This window comes from Lagopus leucura, unplaced genomic scaffold (genome assembly GCF_019238085.1).
Source record: "Lagopus leucura isolate 7727_CA_CO unplaced genomic scaffold, USGS_WTPT01 Super-Scaffold_100159, whole genome shotgun sequence".
Classification (NCBI taxonomy): domain Eukaryota; kingdom Metazoa; phylum Chordata; class Aves; order Galliformes; family Phasianidae; genus Lagopus; species Lagopus leucura.
The window spans coordinates 5,613,081-5,636,534 of record NW_024962335.1 but is presented as its reverse complement, the minus strand read 5'-3'; the positions used below and the strand labels follow the sequence as shown (position 1 = coordinate 5,636,534).

At 39.1% G+C, this 23,454-nt stretch overlaps 1 long non-coding RNA gene across 2 annotated transcripts in view; it reads left to right on the top strand.

Annotated features, from left to right (window-relative positions):
* LOC122190491 overlaps positions 1-23,081 on the top strand; it is a 35,773-nt gene extending 12,692 nt beyond the window's left edge. The window contains exon 3 of one of the 2 annotated variants that reach the window (XR_006182149.1): positions 22,979-23,081. This is a non-coding gene — a long non-coding RNA (uncharacterized LOC122190491). The remainder of the gene's footprint in view (positions 1-22,978) is intronic. The other variant, XR_006182147.1, reaches the window with a different exon arrangement.
* Positions 23,082-23,454: the final 373 nt, after the last annotated feature.

Here is a 23,454-nt window from a genome sequence, read left to right as displayed (position 1 = left end):
ATTAATCTACAAGAAGACCCACAGGTTGTGATCCTTATGAAGCTGTACTTTGTTTTGTGTAACTGATTCGCTTGTCTAGATCCATTGTCCTGCTTCTTTTGAAAGATGTGTCAGGACCAAAGCCTCAGGGGACATGGCTGCAGTTCTGGTAATGACCTCTGGAATGACCGCTGGTGCATAACGGGATGAAAACTGTGACTGGCCAGGAAATTAGAGTTGTTTTTATTAGCACTTTATTTACCCCAATCCACCACGCAGTTCTCATACGGAATTAATTACTAGCTCAAAAGTAATTGGGGGAAAGTGTTAGACCTTGTTTCTTTAATTCATATCTGAGAAACAACCAGACAGCTCAAGAAAGTAATTTATTATTGGTACTAAGTGTTAGTAGAGTTTTGCTCACATCACCAAAACACCAGATGTGCATAATTTTTAAGTGAACAGTCAGTAAAAACATTATTAGTACACAAGCTTACCATTCTCCTCTTGCAAGCATATTTGAAAAGTACCCTCAAAAAATGATATATCCATGGAAAACTTACTCTGAGGCTTTGTAAGCAGATGAACTGGCAATCCTATTTTAAATTAGAATTAATACTACTGAGCTTTATTTGTTTGTACAACTTTTTCAGAAGCTCTCCAGGCTCTTTCTCAGCAGAATAAACAAGGAACAGAAAAACAAAGTTTTTATTCATTTGGGGATAGAGATGTACACTAAAAGGCATGAGGCAGGGTGGCTTTACATATGTTATCTCTGCTGGTGACCAGTGTATAAATTGAAGTCATCTTCCTGTAAGTGCTGGTTTTGTATAGTGTTTTCTATTTCACAGGCATTCCTGTGCATCTAAAAAAAAAAAAATGTTATTATTGACTTAGCTTGTCTTTAAATAGCAAATGCAAAACAACTTTTGTAGTGCACACAGATTTCATTATGCTTCTTTTGCAGATCCAGTATTAGACAATACATATTTTTAAAGGCCAGGAATGTTTTTCCTTCCGTGATCACTGAAAGAAAACTGCATATTGCTGACCTTGGAGAATACAGCATTCAAGGAAATTTTCATGTCTCTGTTGAAGAGGAAAAAAAGAAAAACAAGATAACCCAGGAATTTCACCATTTTACTAGATTTAGGGTGTGATGACTCACAGACCAATACTAGAAAAACACAAACATCCCTGTATAGATATGAGTGTTAAGCTCATTGTATCTCAGCTACTCCATTCCTAAAATACATATCCTTTCCCAGGGAAAACAAAAACTTTGCTTTTGTCTAATTATTCTCTAATGGTAATATTTGTCAATATGCTGTGTCCTTGTGATTATTCATTAAAAGAAGACAAAAAAAAACTGACATGTGAAGGAGCCAGAAGGTATAGCTTCGTGCAGTATTTTAGAGATAATGTATTATGAGATAAAAACACTCCAAAGCCTGTGTGCATTTATTCTTGTTATCATGATCACAAAATAATTTTTAAAGTGCAACTTAATTAGCAGTTATTCACAGATGACATTTAGGTACAAGCTAAAGTTCAAGCAGCAGTAGCCCCCAGGTGTCAGTATCAGATCTGACAAACAGAACATCTCATGTCCTGTGACATGGCTGTGGTCACAGAGATATTCAACCCCCTTCAGAGAAGGCATCAGTTCAGCCACACTCTCTGATTTGCAGAAAAGGGAAAAAAATGATGTATGAAATTATTTTTGCTTCTGGCAAGTGAATCTGGACACTTGAAACTAGTTAGCATCAGTAGACCTTAAGAATAATGGGGAGTTAGAAATAGTTAAACACCTGATTCTAATTAGATTCTTTCTTCTAAACCAGTCTCTGAAGTACAAAAAAAAAAAAAAAAAAATTACTCAGAAGAAAGTGAGATGTAAATTTAACATATATTAATATTTATTATCAAGTAAATTCCCCCCAAAAATGTCACATCCGGAGCAATTCTGTACTTGAATTTTTTTTTTTCCTGGTTTGATAGTAACATGAAAAAGGATATTTACTAGTGTTTTTCCTTGTTTTTGGTCTCCCTTGACATTTTGTCTGTATTCCTAATTTAATTTACAAATGCTTGCGAAACCTGTATTCATTGGTCAAAACTTCAGGAACTTATTTCTAGTCTAAGCCATTTTATGGACACAGTGAGATCAGAGTTATAATGTTACCTAATACTAATTTTCAAAAAACAGCCTCACGTTAGTAATGTCAAATCAGAACAATTGAAACTGAAACTTGTCTACCACCTAGTAGAAATAACTAGTTAAACATTTTAACAAACAAATCAGTAATTTATTAAGTAGTTGCCTGTATTAATCCCTAAACAGGGATAGGGAATCCGTAATCAGGCATAGGAGTAATTTCATTGACTTTACACATCTGTTATGTAGAAGCATGTGTGCATACAAGGCTCCTTGGGCTCTCCTCAACAGATTCAGGCACTTTTAGACTGATTCAGGCCATAATGTCTAAAGTAAGTCTTATGAATTGTGCTCTAGAAATCTCTATTCCTCCTAATGACGGGAGAGGAACCATTCCACCTGCAGATGTTACACCACAGACCTGCAAGGGAAATGATCCCACCACGAATCTCTGGAAGCACTGAGCTATACTGAGCTGTGAACCCCCTCTTTGATCCTTTTCTTTTAATCATGGCCTTTTTCTCTGTGTTAAGACCACCATCCATTCTGCACATTTCCTCCCTTTCACCAAAGCAAAGGGAGGCTGCTGAAAGGAGCAGTCCTTGCACAGTGCCTTTTGGAAGATAGCATCCATTGAAAAGCGAAACAAAAAGAAAAGCAGATAAACGTGTGCTTCACATAGATGGTGACTGCTTTGTTAACTTTTGTACCTGTGTGTTTAGACATCAGCGAGGAATCTCGCTGACAGCCACTTGATCAGAGGAGAAAAGCTCCACCTTTCTGGCTCACTCTGCTGTTGGTGAGATGATCCTCAACTACAAATGGTTTAGAAGTACCACACAGCTTTCCTTCAAGAAAATCTCCTTGTCTAGGGGAGGCATTATGAAGAGGATCTGCATGGCTACCACAACATAGGTATGAGCAAAGACTGCTGTAATGGGGAAAAGAAGCAAAAAGGTCATTAGTGTCCATACAGTAGGTGACCCCATAACAGTCTATTATCACCAGCTCTAATGTGGGACTAAAGGACTGAGAAGCTGAGAAGAGGCTCAAAATAATCTCCTGTTTTGTAAACACAGGGCACCTAAGGATCTGGCACAGATGTCATTCCTATATAAAAAATGTGTTTGTGTTAGCAATGGTGAAAACAAGAATGTGTTTTTAACTTTGTCATTGATCATTTGATACTTTACACAACCCTGAGTTAATTACAAAGACCTTCCTTGCATACAATAGTAGTTAAACAACCATAATCACTCTTTAACCAAGTAATTGCTCTTTCAAAGGCTTGTGAGCACAAATGAGTTATTTGTTAACCTTCTAGCTATTGGGGTTGTCTGTATTGCAGGTTACCAGCTTTTATACAAGGTTATGCTAAATCTGATCTTTTTAACATCACTGGACTATCTAGAATGCCAGCCATAGAAACAGCAAAAAATTCAAACCACTTTGGAAAGTATTACCCTGACTTCAGATTCAGCTTTTGCAAAGCATCCAATATTCAAGTAATTGTAGAGTAGGATATAATATTTAATTATACACAAAAATCTTGCAAATTCATTGTCTTTCTGTAGATATCCCAAATGAGAACACCAAAAAAAAAAAAAAAAAGAAATCTTCCCAGAAAGTCAACAAATAAAATACAATTTTTTTTTTTAAATCAAGCAAATTAATACGTGCAGACAATTTTCCCTGCATATTGTGTTGTGCTGTAGATACAGAGAGATACGTTCAGTATCCAGTAAGCATGTCAGATATTTATCATAACTAGTTCCTAAGATATTTGTTTGGAATTTGCAGTATCTGGCTGTGGCCAGCTTCTTTCAAAACAGATTAGTCCAACCTTGTTTTCTATTCATGTTATATACAGTTAATTGAGGTGGAGGGCTATCAACTCAGGGCAGGCAAAAAAGACTAAGAGCTTCAGTCCTCTTGAAGGTAACGTGTAAGTTATGTCCTTTCCCTCCATGTGTCATTCCTACACTCAGCATATAAATATCACCCTGAGTGACGTTAGCGAACATATAAATGTGCAGTAAGTTTGGTGATATTAAAGCAACTCCAACCTACCATCCCAGGGAAGTCTATGTGCCTGTGACTAAATGGGTACTAATCATTTCCTGAGCTCCGTGCTGGCAGCCAGCCAGTAGAGTGTGTACATTGAAATTAAAATAGATTGGGAGGCAGGACGCTGTTCCAAATTGATCTGGATGACGATAGCAATTCTGAAAGCGGCTCCACTTTTTAAAGGCTCATTGTGCACTTCTAAAAAGGGGGGGAAGGGGGGGGGGGAGAAACATTTAGGAAAATAACAGGAAGGAAATCTAAGTCTGGGATGTGTTATATTTTTGATATATTTATTCTCAGACAGAATTGCTTTGTTATCAACATAAGAGACAGTGCTTCCTAACATCAAAGGTAGAAACAAGAACGCAGCAAGAATGAAAAACATGCTATTTCTAATAATCCATTTATTATTTAGTGATTTTTCCTAGTACTTGTGTTTAGTCAAATTGTGTCAATTCCAGCAAGGACAAAAAAGTGTGAATTACTTTTACAGGGAGTATCCACTTCTGTTGTGTTGTTGATAGGTCTTTACCTGTCAGTTCACTGTTCAGTTTTACTCTACCTAAAAAATGGTAGATTAACATGTAGCTGCAGCTTGGCTCATTTTATCCATAAAATTCAGTATCTACTCCTTGTATCAGGATACTTTAGTGCTAATTCCCATGGTTTGCACTCTTCTGTGGAACCGTTTGTGAAGTGAAAAGTCAAAACCAATAAAGATATCAAACATCAGTGTTAATTTCATCAGGTTACCAGAAGTACTGATAATTTCTAATGCTTTGAATGCTTGCCAGAAAGATAGGCCAGGCACAGAGTTCATGAGGCATCAGAGTACTTAGGGTGCAGCTGTTTAAAAAACAGACCTGACATAATGGAAAAACATATAACGCCTGAGATGGTAGACTGTTAAATAATTACAGCAGGAAGTGGCCTTGAGGCATTATTTTTTCATTCCTTATGACTCAGTATAGAAGAAGAAATAAAACTAACCGAATAATTCTATTTTTACCAAGAGCCAAAACTTTACCATCCTCAGTGTTATTCCCAGACTCCTGTGTTTCCACTCCCTGGACAACCACCTATCCTGCCCATGCTGTAAGAGATAAACAGTGAAAGGGTGGCTTTCAATCTGAATGCTGAGAATAGAGTTATACTTCAGATTTGAACACCAGTGAAGAGTACATCCCATGGTATATCTGAACTATTTTCCAAGGTCATCTCAAGAAATAGACTGCTACATGGCCAGCTATTTGTACATATACTTGCCAAAACAACATATTCTGCTCACTTAGTGACAACTTTGGCCATCCTTTGATATGACACAGATTGAGTTATGTCCTTCTTCTAGCACAAGTAACTACTGTAGGCTTGGGCTTTTATTTTAGAGAACATGCTAAGGGCTTTCAATGTATAACCTACAGCAATGTAATTTTCTTACTATTAGAGAAAAAAAAATTGGGGAAAGCTCTGTTCTTTTTACATTAATAAAATTTCTGTTTGATGTTAGAAAAAGCAGCTGTTTCCACAAAATTTTGCTGTCATCAGTGAGCGCTGAAAAACGTTGCAGTGAAAACAATTGAGCGCTTGACTTCCTTCTCCTTCAGCGCACCCCAGAGAAGGGTTTTCAGATTTAAAAATGTCCTCTAAAGCTTTGGAACAATATAATCAGGATGTAAGCAATTCAAAGGAAGCGGTTTCCTCAAAACTTGAATCCTCTTTAGCATGGACAGCTGCCTCTCAGTGGAGTATGGCTTTCCATCCCCAGCAGCATGCAAATTCTCATTGCCTTTGATCTGGCTCCCCTTGCAGCTGCTCAGTAGCAGATCTAGGAGCTCCATGAGGATGTATTACAATTCTGATCTGTATTAGTGCCTGGTCTGACTTGTCCTAGTTTCCAGAAGTGGCAATGCTAGTCAGGAAACAACTGTACAGCAGCATGATATCTCCTTTTCTCTGTCCTTTCTATGCCCATGCTAAGCCACAAATCTCAACAGAGCTCTGTCTCAGCTGAGATCCCCAGAAGGGGAATTTCTCATGGTCCAGAAAGAGACATAAAGTGGTGTTTAGGAAACACCACAGCCTCTCCTGTGAGCGGGTGGGAGGTTGCAAACAAAAAATCTCAAGAGAGAAGCATACTGAACAGATGCTTCTTGCATATTCCTGTCAAATCATGGAAGATAAAATCAAACTGCTTGGCATCTGATGTGCTCTAAAGCTTTGCAGTGTTATAGCTGGGGCATTTTTATTGTAGAGATTTGCAGGTAGAGAATTGACTGCACGTTAGCGAGTGCCAGCTAGGCTGTCAAAACACCCTCTTCTCACAGATACACAGTTTGCTGCACACTGTAAATGGAGTCCCTTTTCTTCTCTTTTTCCATGACCTCAGGCCAAGATGCTGTAGTGCTGTGCAAAGAGAAGGGGTGAAGAAAAAAGTCTTCAGATAGTAACATCCCTCATGAGCCAGAGAGTTACGTAATGCTGCTACTGCTCACTGACTCAACTCCAAAGGTATAAGAGAAGTCTATATTTTTATGTAATAAGTAACACCTGTAGAAAGGGAAGGATTCTCTCACACAGGTGTGCATAAGCTTTATGTACTTGTCCAGGGTTAACACAAAAGCATAAATCAAATTATGTGGTGCTATGTAGCTACTCATGACTTTGGTTTTCATTAAGCAACCATAAAAATCACTTAAGGAATGTACTAGCTAGGTGAGTATCTATATCTATCCTAAGTTGCTGTTCATGGCTTTTAATGACAAAATGTATAACCAGTGGAAGAGCTGGAGTAAAACGGAAAATGAAAGATGGCAAACAATTAAACTTGTCAAACAATTCCTAGTAAATGATAGCTTAAATGAATATAACTTCTTTTTTTCTTTTCTCCAATTACCCTGGCACATACTGCAGTCTTCATTCAATATTAAAATTACTCTAATTGTATTTTTTGAATAATCTGTGGCAGAGAGTGGCTTTTTGAGGGTGTTGAATATTCAAAACTTTACTCATAGTTCTAATATACAACTGAACCACATTCTTGAGTAACTTATTCTTGCTCAGAACCTTCCAAGTATATATATGTGTTTCTGAGGAAATCTTAAGTATTTAGGTATTATTATAGATCAAGTATTTTCAAAAGTATCTTTCAGCATTTGCTTGAAAGAAGCAGTGTCCAACAACTTTCATGAATGCTAGTGGGAAGCAAATTCCATGCAATGTGCAAGCACAATAAAGCAGTGCAAAGTATCACTCTGGTAATAGATGAATATTTATGAACATTTTTTTAAAGTAAGTATGTCACACAACATGTCAAAGCAGCTTGTTAGGACTGCTCTTCATCAATAAATGTTTAATACAGGGAAGCAAAATTTATTCTATCCCTTGCTCATTTTATCTAATTGTAGATCCTTTTGATAGCTTCTTTTTCTCACTCCCTCCATTGCTGTCCTTGCCACTGGCTACCCTCAAGTAATAACCCAAGTATCCTTTGATGCAAGGTTACACAATGGCAGGAGACATAAAATCTGAAGAGTTATGTGAAGATGTATGTTAGTTTTCATTTTAAAGTTTCCTCCCTTTGAAGTTCTAAGGAAACTACAATTTCCTTTCTCCTGCTGTAAGATATATATTCTCTCACAGTTAAATACATTTCCCATAACAATTCATTTCCCAGACTTCACAAATACTTAGATACAGTTTGAACATCACCTTTGATCTGCACACAGTTGCTCAAAAAATCTTTATCTTTCCATTCAGGTAATAAGGAATCCTGTCAAGAAGTAGCTTCTTGCTTCTAAATAAATGAGACCACATAACACTTTAAGAACTACTGTATTAACATGCATATGGAAAGTTCAAATCAGCCATTTATCTGCACAATGAAGAACACTGTGCTTGATTATACCAGTAGAAAAGGCAGTATTAAAATAATGAATTCATTTATGATACTATGCATCAAGTAAACCCTTGTTTGCCATTCTGTATCAGATTGTACTCCATAACAGCAATGCCTGCTCTTGGGAGCTAGCCATTTATCATGACAAAAACAAGGATTTTTGAGGCCAGTGAACTATAGTAGCTCTATAGAAAAAGCAGTTGTATCTTTATGCATTTGGTACATTTTGTGGCTAAGTGGATCACCTCCTAAGTACTAGGCTATGTGCTCACTCACAAAGTGAGTATTTATGCAAAGCGTCCCACTGGCTTTAGTGAGGCTATTCATGTATGCTCTCAGAACTGCAAGTGTGGTTCATACAACATAGCCCTTGGCATGTATCTGAGACTGCAGAGAGCTCAAAAAATGATGGCCCTGAAATATGCTGGCAAGAGACAAGCAAAGAGCAGTAAATTAGAACTGCAGCTCAGAGCCATCATCACTTACAAGTACTTACAAATTGTTTATCCTCCCCCTTCATGCTGTAGCTATAGGCTTTCATGTTCCTACATCTGCTGAATATGACTGCTCTGCTTATTTACTTGTCTCCCAGAAAGGTAAGGAGGCTCACTTACAGTCTGCATCGCATGCTAAGGGGCAAAGCACCACCTCTGTGCTGAGTGCTTTCACATGTCTTAATTTTGATTTCCTGTGCCTTTTGCTTCTATGCCATCAGATTAAAGGCAAATGTGAGTTAAAAATAACAGCCAACATGACATAGCCGAATTTTGCTTTCTCTGTGAATGTAGGTCTAACAAAAAAAAAAAAAAAAAAAAAAAGTACACTACAGACATAATCCAATATTAAGTGGCTCAGTTTTCATTTGCATACCTCCTTTGCTCCCCATCACAGAACCCATCTTTGGCTTGCCACAAGCCATTCCTTCCTGGAAGCAGCTACACAGAGCAAGGATCAGTGAGAGCAGGGCCTTGCCATTCACCAGGAAGCTCTCAGCTGGATGGACATGTTCAGCTTTGCACACCAGTAATGTTGGTTCAGTTTCAGGGAATCACTCTCAGTAATGGCCAGTAACTGCTAGCTGGGGCCATTACAGTGTCCCTATGTCTGTATGGAAGACTGAGCTCAGATCAACCATGGCTGGCAAAATCCTGTTGCCTAATTAACAAGAATAAAAGGGAAAAACAACAACAACAACAAAGTAAAAGCTTGTACTTAGACTCCCTTTCATCTCATGAGCACAACACGCTGTGCTTGCTATTCTCAGCATCCAAATGACAATCTGATAATCTAAGATGCAGGAAGGATTGGCTTGTCAGTCCAGCTAAAGTGCTCACAGCAGAATTGAGAGCTACATACCTTTACTCAAGACCTCTGCTTTAACCACTAGATGATTCTGATGACTTGATTTTTTGACGTATAAAAACTTGCTTAGACACCTCTGTTTCTAGGCAATAGCACAGATATCTCCTTTCTTTAAAAATGACTGTGATTGAAATAGTACAATAAACGCCATCTAATATATTACCAAGCTGATCTATAGATTCAAATTCAGGCTGTGAATTCTTTTTAAGTGCAGAAAATCTTTGGTCACAGAAAAGGACTTGAAAGGCTCCCACAGTCTCACAGAGAGTATTAATCTCTGATGGGAATCTGTTTTAAGACACCGGAGGACAAGGGTCAGTGTACTCAGTCAAGAAACGTTGGAGGTTAGCAGAAGGAAAAAAGCCTTCTATTAGCCTTGTGTGTAAACATAATGATAGGGGAAATTTATAATTTTCCCTAGCAAATTTCAAGTAAACCAGACAAGCTGCATTACGATTTTAATAACATTTTCTGTTACTACCAAGAGCTCAGTGCCAGAAGCCCTTAGGGCTGCCTGCAGTCATATTACTATACTTACAAAGCATACTGACCCCAAAGACAGTGCGATCTATTTCTGTCTCAGATTAAGTGACCTCTGAGTTTTTTGCGACTGGCTGTGGAGAAAGCTGCAGATAGAGGAATGTTCATCCCTCAGTTAAGCTAAACCTTTGTTTGCTGTGTTCGCATGAATAACTTATAGAGCGTTGGCATCATGAACAGCAGCGCTGACACAGTTGACATGACAGCACTATAGACTGAATCCCGATCTGCCCTCCAAGGATAAGATGGGATGTTTGCTCGTTTCACATTTCACTAAGTCGGTCTGTTCAACTATTTATAAGATGAATAGAAATTTCCACTACTTCAGTTGACACACCTGCTTTTACCTAGCAACTGCTCAGAGGGAGCCAGCTAAGACAGAGGAGGCTTTGAGAGGTGCAACCTGGCAGGGACGCTGCTGCTGCCAGCCTTGTCAGAGTTCTCCATACAGGTTCTGTCCCCTTGGCATCGTGGTGGCCCTTTCCTCTCTCCTCAGCATGATCTATTTATAGCCAGCACTGCCCAAGAGAGGACAAGCCTCACTGCATCGTCTGTCCCAGGTGATGATTGGCCCAAGAATAGCATGGAGCTCTGCAATAACCCCAGGTCATATGGGCACAGCTCAGGAAGAGCTCCCCATGTGTCAAGGAGTCACTATCATGACGGCACTGTGTGACCACCATGGTGGTGCAGGGAGACTTTATCATGTATCATGGGGTCATCACCATGGTGTCACAGGTTGACCACCATGTTGGCATGGGAACACTGCCATAATGGCATGGGGGTACTGCCCTGAGGACATCCTGCTACAGAACAGCCCCACGTCTTCCCCATGACCCATGGCTCCTTTAGGGCAACTGTGGGTCTCTGCCAAGCACCAAGCCATGCAAAGAGCCCACCCAGCACAGTCACAGGTCATTCCCACCCAGCTCCAACCACCTCTTGGTCTTCAGTTGTTCCTGACAAGAACAAGGTAGAACCACCCAATTAGAGGTGCTGTACCTGAACTCATTTTCCTTCTGAAATGTGACCTGGCACGCATGTAGTACCTGCAGCCACAGGGATTACACATTTGTCTCATATATCTGTCAGGCAGCCCATTGCCACCAAGCTCCCAGTGGCAGAAAGGATGGGGTGCCACAGTACAAGCACGCTTTTGTGCAGTCCATCTGGGGCTCCCAGACACCACAGAGCAATCCTTATAAGGGGAAAAAAGCATTTTAAAGGTGATTAAAATATAGATGAGGTAGTATAATCAAGGAAGAATGCATGAAAAATGACATTTTTCTACTTTCATGTTGCAAGTGTCAAGATGGCCTGACAAAGCTCAGCTGGAACAGGCTGAGAGTGGGAAGGCCTACTTTTACAGTGAAAATGTACAAGACTTAATTAGAATCATAGAATGCTTTGGGCTGGGAGAGACCTTTAAGGTCATCTAGTTCCCTGCTATAGGCAGGGACACCTCCCTCTGGACCAGGTTCCTCAAAACCCCATCCAGCCTTTCCTCAGATGTTTCCAGGGAGGGGGCATCCACAACCTTGATGGGCAACCTGTTCCAGTGTCTCACCACCCTCACAGTAAAGAATTTCTTTCTAATATTTAGTCTAAATCTACCCTCTTCCAGTTTTAAATAATTTCCCCTCATCCTGTTGTTACCTGCCCTTATAAAAAGTCCCTCCCCAGCTTTCCTGGAGGCCCTCTTCAAGTGATAGAGTCCCAGCTCTCTCAGCCTGCCCTCAATGGGGAGGTGCTCCAGCTCTCTGATCATCTTTGTGGCCCTCCTCTAAACCTGCTCCAACAGATCTATGTTCTTGTTGTGTTGGGAACTCCAGAACTGTACACAATACTCCAGGTGGGGTCACACAAGAGCAGAGTAGAGGGGCAGAATCACCTCCTTTGACCTTCTAGGCACACTTCTCCTGATGCAACCCAGGATATGGTTGGCATTCCAGGTTGCAAACACACATTATCAGCTCAATTAGGACTGAAGCCCGCAGCAGTGCCCAAGGCAGGCCAGGAGCATAGGCCAGGGCTCCTAGGGGCTTAGAAAAGGGACCTCAACAGGAAAGGGGGACTAAAGAAAAGCACAGTCTTCTTTACTCTGATACCTTAAGCCTTCATTCACCAGTGTCTGGTTTTTCTGTAGAGGGAGAACTGTAAATAAATGCGAGACACATTTCTTGTTCACATTATAACACCAGTGTGCACTTCTACAAAATGGATGATATCTCACTGCACAATTTCAATGGAGAGGATGAAAAGACCATAATTGCTGCTGCATTGTGAATTGTGTTTGTAAAGGAAACAGTTTACCAAACAGCAGCCAGGAAAGAAGATAAAGCAGGGTAGGTTTTACAGTTAAAATTAGATTGACCTGAGTTCAGATTATAAATGTTGGGAGAAAAAAAAATGGTAAATGTGTTTTGGAAAGAGAAGGGGAAAGGTGTTTCCAGGAGACAATTCAGTCTCAAAATGTCTTGTACTTTTCACAAAGAAACAGTCTGTGCCCAAAATATTCAGCAGCTTTACTCCCTTGTGCTTAACACTTACTGTAAGCACAGAACTGAGATCAGGTGTGAGGGAGGGCAGGTAAGAAGGTTTCCAGCAGCAGGTGGAACTGAATCAACAGAGTCATCCTTTTGTATTTTAGTACACTCAGTCAAGGACTGATGGTAATCAGTAAGCTATTTCTTCCATCTCTCTCTTCTCCCTCCTTTCCCTTCCCATTCCTCCCCCCACTAGCTGTAGCACTGATGCTCAGCTTGCTAGCGAGCTGTTTGAGCTGTTCTCTCTTGGTGCTCTCTTTAAAGCTGAAAATCATCCTGCCATCATCCCCCTTGCTTTAACACCCACCCACTTAAGAAATCTGAAAGCTGCGTATCTCTTCAGAGGCTGCTAATGCTATTAATTCTCGTACCTTAACAGTCTATCCAAAATGTGAAAGCAGGTTTTCTGCAGATTCCCGAGCACTAGCACATTCTGTTGCATTTCCCATACACATTTCAGAGTCTGCTTCCCATAGTTAAAAATAAAGCCTGATTCAACACCCTTTGGCTTCATTTTTACATGACTGAAACACCACTGTTTTTTACCTGCAAAGCACAAACCTGCACCCCCTAAACCTTATTTTGATTCTCTCCCTGTTTCTTGCCAGACTAAATTACTCTCTCTAACCACAACCAGAGCATTTCCCAGGCTCAGGGTGGCTGATTTAAAGACATATTGGATCTGATCTCCAGATTTCAATGTAGATATAACTGTGTGAGGGGCACAGTCACAGATAAATGTACCATCCAGTTGACAGGGGTCCAAAAAACCACCAACCTAAGCACTATTGCTTATGATTTACCTATCATATGAAGGTAATTGCTGAATGATCAGGTGCTTTAATTGCTCACTAGATTTTAACTCCTTACTAGTCAAAGACAATGTTCTTAAGCTGCTAAGTTCCCTACATGCACAAAATATCAGTTATATCAGCTAGAAAACACAGCAACTGCGGCAGTCTTAAAAGGTTTTCTCTCACAGCTTAGTATTTCCTCTCATAGGCTTTGTCAGCCCAAGGGGATACAAAAAAGCAGGTACTTATGCTGATTTTCAGTCACACGAGTGTCCTGATATTGAACCATGTCTTCAAAAGGGGATGTTTGAGGGAGAAAAAAAGTGTACCCAATTTCTACAAAAGCCATTTCAACTGTCCTTGATTCTATACAAGTGCCTTGAACGAGTTTGGTTTCCTGTGCAGAGGAATGTGAAAGATCCAAGATCTAGGCAGAAAGGATGCAGACAAAGAGACAGAAGAGTTTGGTCTTGGTAACACTTCATTGCTCTGAAGAGATGTGAGCAGTGAAAGCAAACTGTGCTTCTGCAGACAACTCAGAATGCTATAGGAACAAATGAGACAGGCAGGCTATGGCACTGCTTCAAAAAAGCTTTGAAATTGCCTTACAAACCCAGTCTAGCCTATATCTCTTCCATTCCCATTCTTGAGTCAAAGCATAGTCTTACCTGAGAAAAAAGAGCACAGGGCCAATATTCAAATGCAGAGACAATATAGTATACCATCAAGGGTTCCACTACATTTACTCTGTGGAAAGAGATTAACATATTACAAAGATATTTTGAGACAACTTCAGCAGTCCTTACATTGTAAATATCCTCAGTCCTAGGAAAACCCTACATTTTTCAGTAAGGTAGAGACTATGGTGAGATCCATGTGTGTGCAGCTTGTGACATGACCATTGACTGTACTGAGGTGAGAAAGCAAAGAAGAATTTGACTTGGTGAACTGCCTTCTGATTGAAGGAGAGGCCTAACAATATCAATCAAAGTTAGTAAAAAATAGAACACTAATTGAAACAATAAAATGACCAGATGAAACATAATAGCATGGGAATGGCTTAATCTTTCCAAATGGTTTAGTTAATTCAAAAGGTAACTAAGACTCAAGTGTCCCTTGGGAGCAAACACTGTAATACTCCATTTCATTCCACACACTATGACTGAGACAAGATCTAAGGAGGTCATGAGCAGCATAATAGGAAAGATCTTATTTTAAACCTCAGCCACTGGTGGAAATGCAACTCATTCTTCTTCAGAGGAATGTTAAAAAGTAGGTTAGAGATTTGTGTGCAATGAGGGCTTTTTTGTTTGTTTGTTTTACTTCTTTCCAGTAATACTGCCTTGCTCCATCTTATAATAGCATAGACGGTTCTTTCCTTCAGTGGTGATTTCAACTACACAGCATTATGCCTTTCAGAGTAGCATTATGAGTAGCTTTGACATGATAGATCTTCTTTTTCTATACATTAAAAAAGAAGAAACTACTGAATATACAGATATGGAAATTGCATCAGGTGGGGGATGACTACTATCTTTCCCTGCATGTGGAGGAAAGCAGAAGAAACATAGATGGCTGGCAAGGCAATGAGCCCCATTTACTGTTTCTATCATGCTTAATAAGCTGTAGCACACACGTATTCACAGCAAACCCAGGACCATAGGGAGGTTTTAAGAGAGGATATAAATGGTCATGTAAACAAAAGCTAAGGCTACTATTTTCTGACAGTCAGATCAGAGTCCTCTTTCACTTTGTACAGCTAACTTGAGAGGAGCCCTTTTAAAAGTAATGATGTGAATGAGGAAAAAATAGGCTCGAAAGCTGTAGATTTCAAAGTCATCCAGAAGGTCACTGTAAACTGAAATGCAGCATTTGGAGCATCCACTGAACGCACACATGACAGAGGAAAGTGAACTGAGTAGCTTGTCTTTAGTTTGTGTAACACAGGTGAAAGATTTGATAAGCAAAGGGCACGTCTATGCTAGCAGAGGGGTGAAAGCCAAGTTGAAACTGCAATAGCCATGGTGGTAGCCCAGATTTGACCCCAAAGGAACTCCACAGCCACACGAAATGTGATGGCAACTCATCATATACCACAGCATGCAAGAAGCATATGCTGGAGAGAGATACTCCTTCCCACTCAGTTGCCAGCTATGCTTGAATTTGCTGCAAGCTAGGTCACATCAGAAGAATATTGCCTGCCTTTAGCCCCAGCCTATTTGCTGCTGACTGCACTACCCCCAGTCTGCCTTCATTCAGGAGTCTCCTTGATCCATTACAAGGTGTAGATATCTCCTACTTATCCCTTAGCCTGCACCATCCCTTTACTGAAAATGGAGTTATTGTCACAATATAAGGGCTGAACATCATGTCTATGAAAGAATAAATAATTTCAAATCTTTAGTCAGATCTAAAGATGCTGAAACAATTCTTCTCTCCTCTATAAACTTTCTGTTTTGCTTTCAGGGTTGTGCACTCCCTGATGAGTGCTGAGGAACAGCACAAGAGCTGAGAGGATGTACCTTTCAAATCCCATTATAAGTGTCCTAAATTCTGACAAATCAGAAATCCACATAATTATAATTTAAATATTTGATCACTGGCAGAAGAAAGCATGCATTCTGGCAAATATCAGTCTGTTGTATAAACAGCCCCTTCAAGTTCATGCATCAAATCCCTCCCCGCTTTACTTCAGTAGAATGTTTACAAGTTCTATGGGCTCTCCCTGCACTAAGCTGGAGCCAGGCTGTCAAACCACAATAGTCAATGCATGTATTTTTCTCAATTAAAAGATCTCTAATTATCATTGTTATCATTGTACTTAATCTCTGCCTGCTCCATGAGGAGGAGATGGATTGCTCCACTTTCCCTGTGGGATAGCAATCCATTTTCTTTTTCTTCAGAGGTTCAACAGATAAACTCATTCAAATGATACGTGCTATCCCTTCCCCAGAGAAAGTCTATCACAACTTTATTATTTCTTTTCTGGTGAGCACATGGTTGTCCTACAGGTTATCTTCTCCTCATCTTATCCTTTTACAAGTATTTCACCATTTGTTTGCCTCCATGCATTTACCTGTAGCTCTCTCCAAGGACAAAAGAATGGCAAAAGTTACTTGAGCATAAAGATAGTTAAGCTCTACATGCAAGGGCAAAAATGGAGATGGAAATGGGATCAGGGAAAGCACTGCTGCTCTACTTCCCTAATGAAGCAGAACTCTCACACCGAGCTGGGCTTACATGCTGTAATCAAGTACACTTCTCGCAATGCTGGGGTTATGGAGAGCCCTGCACAGAGCAAGGTAGTTATCAGCTGCAACATCTCAGGAGGGCCCTGTTCTCCTCTACGTATGGCTCAATTGTCAGCTTATAATCAGGAAAAAAATAAAGAAACCCTAATTTTTATTTTTTTTAAGAGTTTCCAGAAGGAAAAATAGATGCTTAATGCACAAGAATCCCCACCATCACACACACACACACAAACATACAGAATAAATAAATAAATAAATAAATAAATAAATAAATAAAATCAAGGAAGGAAGGGATCAGAATAGGCAATTATGGTCAATTTTCTGGTCAGTTTCAAGAAAAAAAATTTCATATAAATGAGCTAAGACACCCTGCCAATCCCATTTCTAAAGGACTGCATTGTGGAAATAACTCCGTTATCAGTGTCTCCAAGTGTACTGAGAATGATTTTCCCAGAACTGAAATGCAGGAGCTGATAGACAGCCAAGAGAAGAAAGGAACTGATAAGGAGGGAAGAGAGTAAGCAAAAACCATGGATGCCAAAGGCTTTGGAAATTCTGCCATTCACCTCATAAAGGTTTTACCTTGTTCTTTAGGAAACCTGTGTTTCCAATGACTTTATTTAAATGTTTCTTTCTTTCTTTGTACTAACTTAATGGAGAAGGACATCTACAAAACTCAGCAAAATCCTAATGAGCCACTTGTTCAGTTTAAGTTGAAGCTTGTGATGGAAGAAACACATGGAACTGGTGCACCCTTCCTTCCATCAGAAAAGGAGATGGGATTTTCTGTCACCTGCACAAAAACCCTGACTTCCTTGCAGCGGCAAAACATTGACAGAAATATAAGAGTGTGGTTTTAGATAGTGTTGGTAATATAAAGTCATTTTACTCTATCCAAAAATGTGTAAAGTCCTCATGAAGAGAATTTCTGTGAAACTGCAGGATCTGGGACAAAGTAATGTTTTCACATTTGTGTGTATACAGCTTACAACAGTTATGGCACCACATGCCAGAATACCTAGCAAGGCAACACATACAAGCAAAATGAAATATCAATGAGATGCAGAAGTCAGAAAACTGCACAGAACAAATTGTTTAGAATAATGAGATAAATACACTCTATAGCACCAGAAAGTTTAATGGAAAATAATCCTGAATCTAAGGGAATAAGCAGATGTAAAAGAAAGAAAATCTCTAGTCTAACTATTCTCAAGATATGATTTGTGGTCAAAGAAAAGATTAGTTCAAATCACACTGATGTAAGAACCAGCATGTGATGTACACACAAATGCTCTTGATCTGACATGTCTCAAAAAGTAGACAGTGAAGGCATGCAAAATGAGAAGAAAAAAAAAAAAAAAGACCATCTGGGAGTATAGTGGAGTATTTCAGAAATGGTTAAGGTTGGCAGGAACAATCTAGAGACCATCGACTCCAAACCCTCCATTCAGAGCAGAGCCAACCACATCAGGTTGCTCAGGGATGTGTCCAGCCGCATTTTTAATACCTCTGAGGATGGAAAACCAATAACCTTCTGAGGCAACTTGGTCCAGTATTCAACCAGCCTCAAAGTAAAAAACTGTTAAATGTTTAAACAATTTGTGCCCATTGTCTCTTTTACATTCAGTGGACACCACGAAGTAGTCACTCACAATTGCTCTTCTTGTTGTATTAATACACATTGAGAAAGTCCCCATAAGCCTTCTCTTCTCATATGGAAGATGTTTCAGTCTCTTAATCATTTTTATGGTCCTTCACTGGACTCAGCCTCAGATGCTCACATCTCTCTTGTACTGGGAAACCCATACACATACAAGCAAAATGAAATATCCAGTCCAGCTGGATCTCACAGTGACTGAGCAGAGGTAGTGGTGGAGCTAGTGTGAAAGAAATCATTAACAAAATGATTACAAAAATATGATATTAGTGAAAAACTAAAAGAAAGCCTGACAGTAGAGCGCTTAAACAAAAAAAAAAAAAATTTCCAAAGACACTGAATCTGGGTGGTGCGTATAGGTTTCCAACCAAACACTATCGGGACCAAGAGAAGAACTCACTATCTTTGTGCTCAGACTTCAGGAAATCAACAACAGCAACAACAAAAGTGAAGGAACTGAAGGACTTCAGAACTCTGTGAATGAGGATGGCTCAAAAGACTGGAAAAGGAGCATGGAGTTACTACATAGTCAATATTTTCCTACTTAAAACCAAGTAAAACTTGTCAATGAGCAACTCTTTTAGGGTAAGTTGCAAGCCAGAATGTAAATATATATGCACACATAAGCAAAATAAATAAAAACTCAGAAAAATTTAAAGGAAGTAACTCACTGTACTAGCTTTTCGGTGAAAAATTCATTCGGGAAAGAATGTTCTCAAGAAAAAGATTTTCCTGAGGAAAGCAAATTTCATTGTTTGTTCCTCTTTTGCAAGACAGGGTGAGCAAGAGAGATTTTTGTTCATCTGAACCATGATACACTTCACAATCAGGGAATTGCTCTCACAACCACAGCAATGCATCTCTCCAAATCCATTTCTTTCAGAGTATACACATAACGTTGTGACTTGAGAGTATAAAAAACGTCAGCCAAATATGCAGTCAGCTCCAAGTGGAAATTCAAATACTTCCATCAAAAGAGCAATTGCTAGTCATGGTCCAGATTATATGACATAAATTTTCATACCTGAAAACTATTCAAAAGTGGAAAGACAGTGAGGTCGTCTACATCAGGTTGCCCCTCTTAAGAGGGTAGTTGGAGTCCTGCTATTACAGCACGATTCCATATTACAATCATTACCTCTCAATACATGTATCTACAGTACCAAGCTTTGTCATTTGTTCTTAGGACATTAACTTCCACAGTTACTCTTTTCTACAGCTATTTCTTAGAAACTTCCTTTCCGTGGCAATTAAGGTAGCTCAATGTCAGCTCTGAAGTGGTATGACACAATGCTTTCTTCGGGAAAAATACAAAAAGCTTTGAGTATCTGAACCAGTTGCCAGGAATTAAAAATTTGGTGAGGAGTGGAGGAAACGAGCAGAGATTTGTGTACACAGGATGCCGGAGGCTCAAGGCAGGAATTGCACATGAAATAGCTTCACCGCATTTTGGTTGACAAGTCAAATATACTTCTAGATCAGAATCCTGCTGAAAGCTTAAGTCTCAGTGGGACAACGAACACAACAAAATATGAATAATGATGCCTCAATGTAACATTCATCAACAGCAACAGTGTCAGGTAGCCAACAGTGCTGAAGGCCCAAACATTTCAGAGGACTCAAATAAGTATCCTCAGAATGTAACCTATCTCATATAAGATCAGCAGCAAGCAGCAAGGCCATAGCATCCTATAATTTCTTTGAACATCTTGGAAGAAATTATTTTCCATGTCTATATATCGATCAGGAAAACTATTGACATTCTATTTTTATAGAAAATTATTTATGGCAAAAGTCCAACTATATGAAATAGAAATCTGGGTATCTGCCAAAGAAGCCATTATATATAATTCAACAGTGCTCACTAATGAGACATGCCAATAAGAAAATTTAGGCTTAAAGGCTTAAAGATTAGTAGGGAGAAAAACAAACCAAGAAGCTATGCCTGAGGATTTGAGTTGGTGGGAGTGGACTGAGAAGGAGATAGCAGCTGCCCAGAAGAGTGATAGAAGACAGAAAAAGGTAGGAAGCAAGGAGGTACATTGCTTGAGGGCAGTAGGAACTGGGGATAAAAAAAGAGGAATGCAGAAAAGAGAAGAAGGGAAATAAAAGTAGGGAAGAGGTGAGGAAAGAGAAGGTCAAAGGGTGGGAGATGAACAAAGGAAGAGAAAAAGCAGTGGCAGTTGCTACACTCAACTATAAAAGGTAGGAAATCACTTGTGTAAGTAACACCAAGAAGAATACAATATTGATTTTAAAATCTTAGAGATTAGAAAATAATTATTTTAGCCAAAATAAAACTCTCCAAAACTTTTCCTAACTCTTAAGATGAAACCAAAAAGGTAAGCACACCATTGATGAATGAAAAACTGCAATAGCAATGGTATTAAAAGTGAATATAAGTTCTGTAAAATGTAACAAGTTGCTATTAAGAGCTGCTATTGAATGTTTTTTAAATGAAAAATAAATGCATTTAAGATTTACTCTTTATGGACTACTAATTCCATCCAACCAGGGCTTCTAATAACTTATTGTATTTCTTTTTTCTATTTTTTTTAATGTATTTTTATTTCCTCACAACAACCAGGAAGATGCATTATTTCCATCATGCAGGTTATGATGTTGAAGCACATGGAACCAGAGCTTTGTGGGTTGAGAGAACTGGTATTTTACTACAATAATAACACCATTTCTACATAACCAGCCACTGACCTTTGTTCTTCTTGTCAGCAAATAGACCATCTTTGTAACAGAAGTAAAGCTGAGGGATTTGAAAATGTCAAAATATCACTGCAACAAAGAGCCCTTGGCCCATATAAATATTTACATTTGAAATATCCATTTGCCGAACTGAATATTTCAGCTGTTGAGGGCAGCCTGAATCTCATTACATCAGCTCCGCAGGCCTATTGGTTCTCTTACTTTAAACATAGACAAGAACAGCACTTTTACTGTATGATAGACACGTTCCAAACACCCAGCACCCCTCACAGTTATAAAGTGTGTTGTATGCCAGCAGTGTCCTGTCTCTGCAATTCAGTTGTTACGATAGAATCCAGATTCCACAGCCGTGCAGCTTTTTAATACTGAATACAGATCCCTCATAAGACAGTTGTCTCAGTTTTTTTGGTGTTTGTTTGTTGTTTCTATTATTAACAAGGATGTAAATAAATTCTCCTAAAACTAGCCTCAGCAACACATTGCTTATAGTGGAAAATCCACTTTAATTCACTAATTATTCTCCTCTGGCGTGGCAATGAATCAAATACCATCCAGTCCTTTCAACTCAGGCAGATCAGCATATGCAGCCCTCTGTCTATATTCAGATAGCTCTGTCCCCCTTCACTCATTCTTCTTCACAATTGATACAGAGAGGAGCCTTTGTGGATAGACCTTATCCTCCATCCTTCCAGAGACCCTTCTGCTCTTGTGCCCTCACCATGTCTTTGAAGTAAGATTAGAGAAAAGAGAGCAGAAGGAATATGAATGCGTGCCATCTCCCTTTTGACCTTGTCTTGCAAAGGAAATCCATGCAAAAGGCATCCCTGCTCCTCAGTGAGAACTCAGTGTATGCATATTGTAGGGACAACTGCTCATTGTTAGGCCTTGCATGGAAGCCTACAGCTCCATTTAAGGTATTTTTCCAAAGAGAAAGAGTAGAGGCAATGAGCCACAGGTGAACAGTGGGAGCAAAGTGTCTCATCTTGACCCCCTGTACTCATTGCCACTCTTGACCCTTTACTGAAAGCAGTACTGTCCCATAAAAGAATAAAACAGAAGAACTCCATGAGGGAAATTAAGATGCATTTTTCTCCTTTTTGTATTTTTACTAGATAGAGAAAGATATAAACTGGCATTTTTAATGCATTACAGTATGGTTGCTCTAAAGTTTTTTCAACTAGGTGTAATATGTATTGAATATGCCTAACTATATGTATTTTTACTGTTCCATTCATTTGGAAGTGCTTTGCATAGGTTGCTCTGTTGCTTTGGTAGACCTCAAAATGCCAAATAAATAAAACACTGCTGTGGGCCCCTTTCTAGTATCTTCCTGTCTGTTTCTACACACATGCTAAATTTCTTCACTGTCCTGCCTTCACTCTATGAAAGGCTCTAAATCAGACAATACTGATTTGAGTAACTTGGTTCTTCAAAAGTTCTTCACTTTCACACTTTCACTTACTCTAACAGATCTTACTCAGCTTCTCCTGAATATTTTCATAAAAGGTGGAGCTGGAAAGTTTTTCCAGTCATAAAATTCATACTCCTGTTTTGTTTTATGTCATCTTACTTTCCAACACTTCTGTAAGAAATAAATTCTAGTTCCTGTAAATATTTTATGAACAAACAAACAGCTGTAAAATGAATCATGTGAGTCTATAAATGGCAAATTGGCAATTTATATAAAAGTTGGCCTAATTGGAGTATTTCCAACTTTTTCTAAAGTTCTGTATAACCAGCACTATCACTAGATACATCTTAAAGGAATTCTGTGAAAACACAATGATCCTCAGAGTCTTGTTGCTGCACCAATGTGCCAGAACATGAGGTACACTAATGATGAAAGTAACATTCTGGCTCAGAGCAAACTACTATTAATGCTTTGCAAGTATGCTTTGCTTAGAATGTAATGGACTACAAATAGTTGTTTGCAGTGTGTTTTAATTAGCACTATCTTCCTTTAAATGAACTGAATTTTTCTCTTTTTTATTCTCACTTTTTTTTCTAGCCACTGATCGAAAGGAAACAAACGCTCTATGGAAAATATGTGTTGGATATGATTAAGACTGAAGAGCAATCTGCAACTCTTGTCACCAGTAGACTATCTTTGTAATAAGGTTTATCACTGTTTCCAAGTAGTCTTCTATGAAGCCATTACTTTATTGTCTATATATAAAAATACATAATGATATAATGGAAAATCCTTTGATATAAAAGTTCAAGAATACAGAGTTGCCTTTATTGGTGCAATTAAGTAGGTTTTATTACTCATACCAAGTGCATGGAGTGAGAGAGCTAAAGAAGAGCTGGTCATAGCAGAAGATGTACAGAGAACTGTTTGTAAGTGTTAGAAATCACTTTTAGCCAAAAAAAGGAGCAAGCATCTAAATACACACACAGACAGATCAGCACATGTGGGACTACTTATGTACTTTAGCACAAAGGTCAGTTTTGCAATTCAAAGTTTAACATTCATGCACCTAC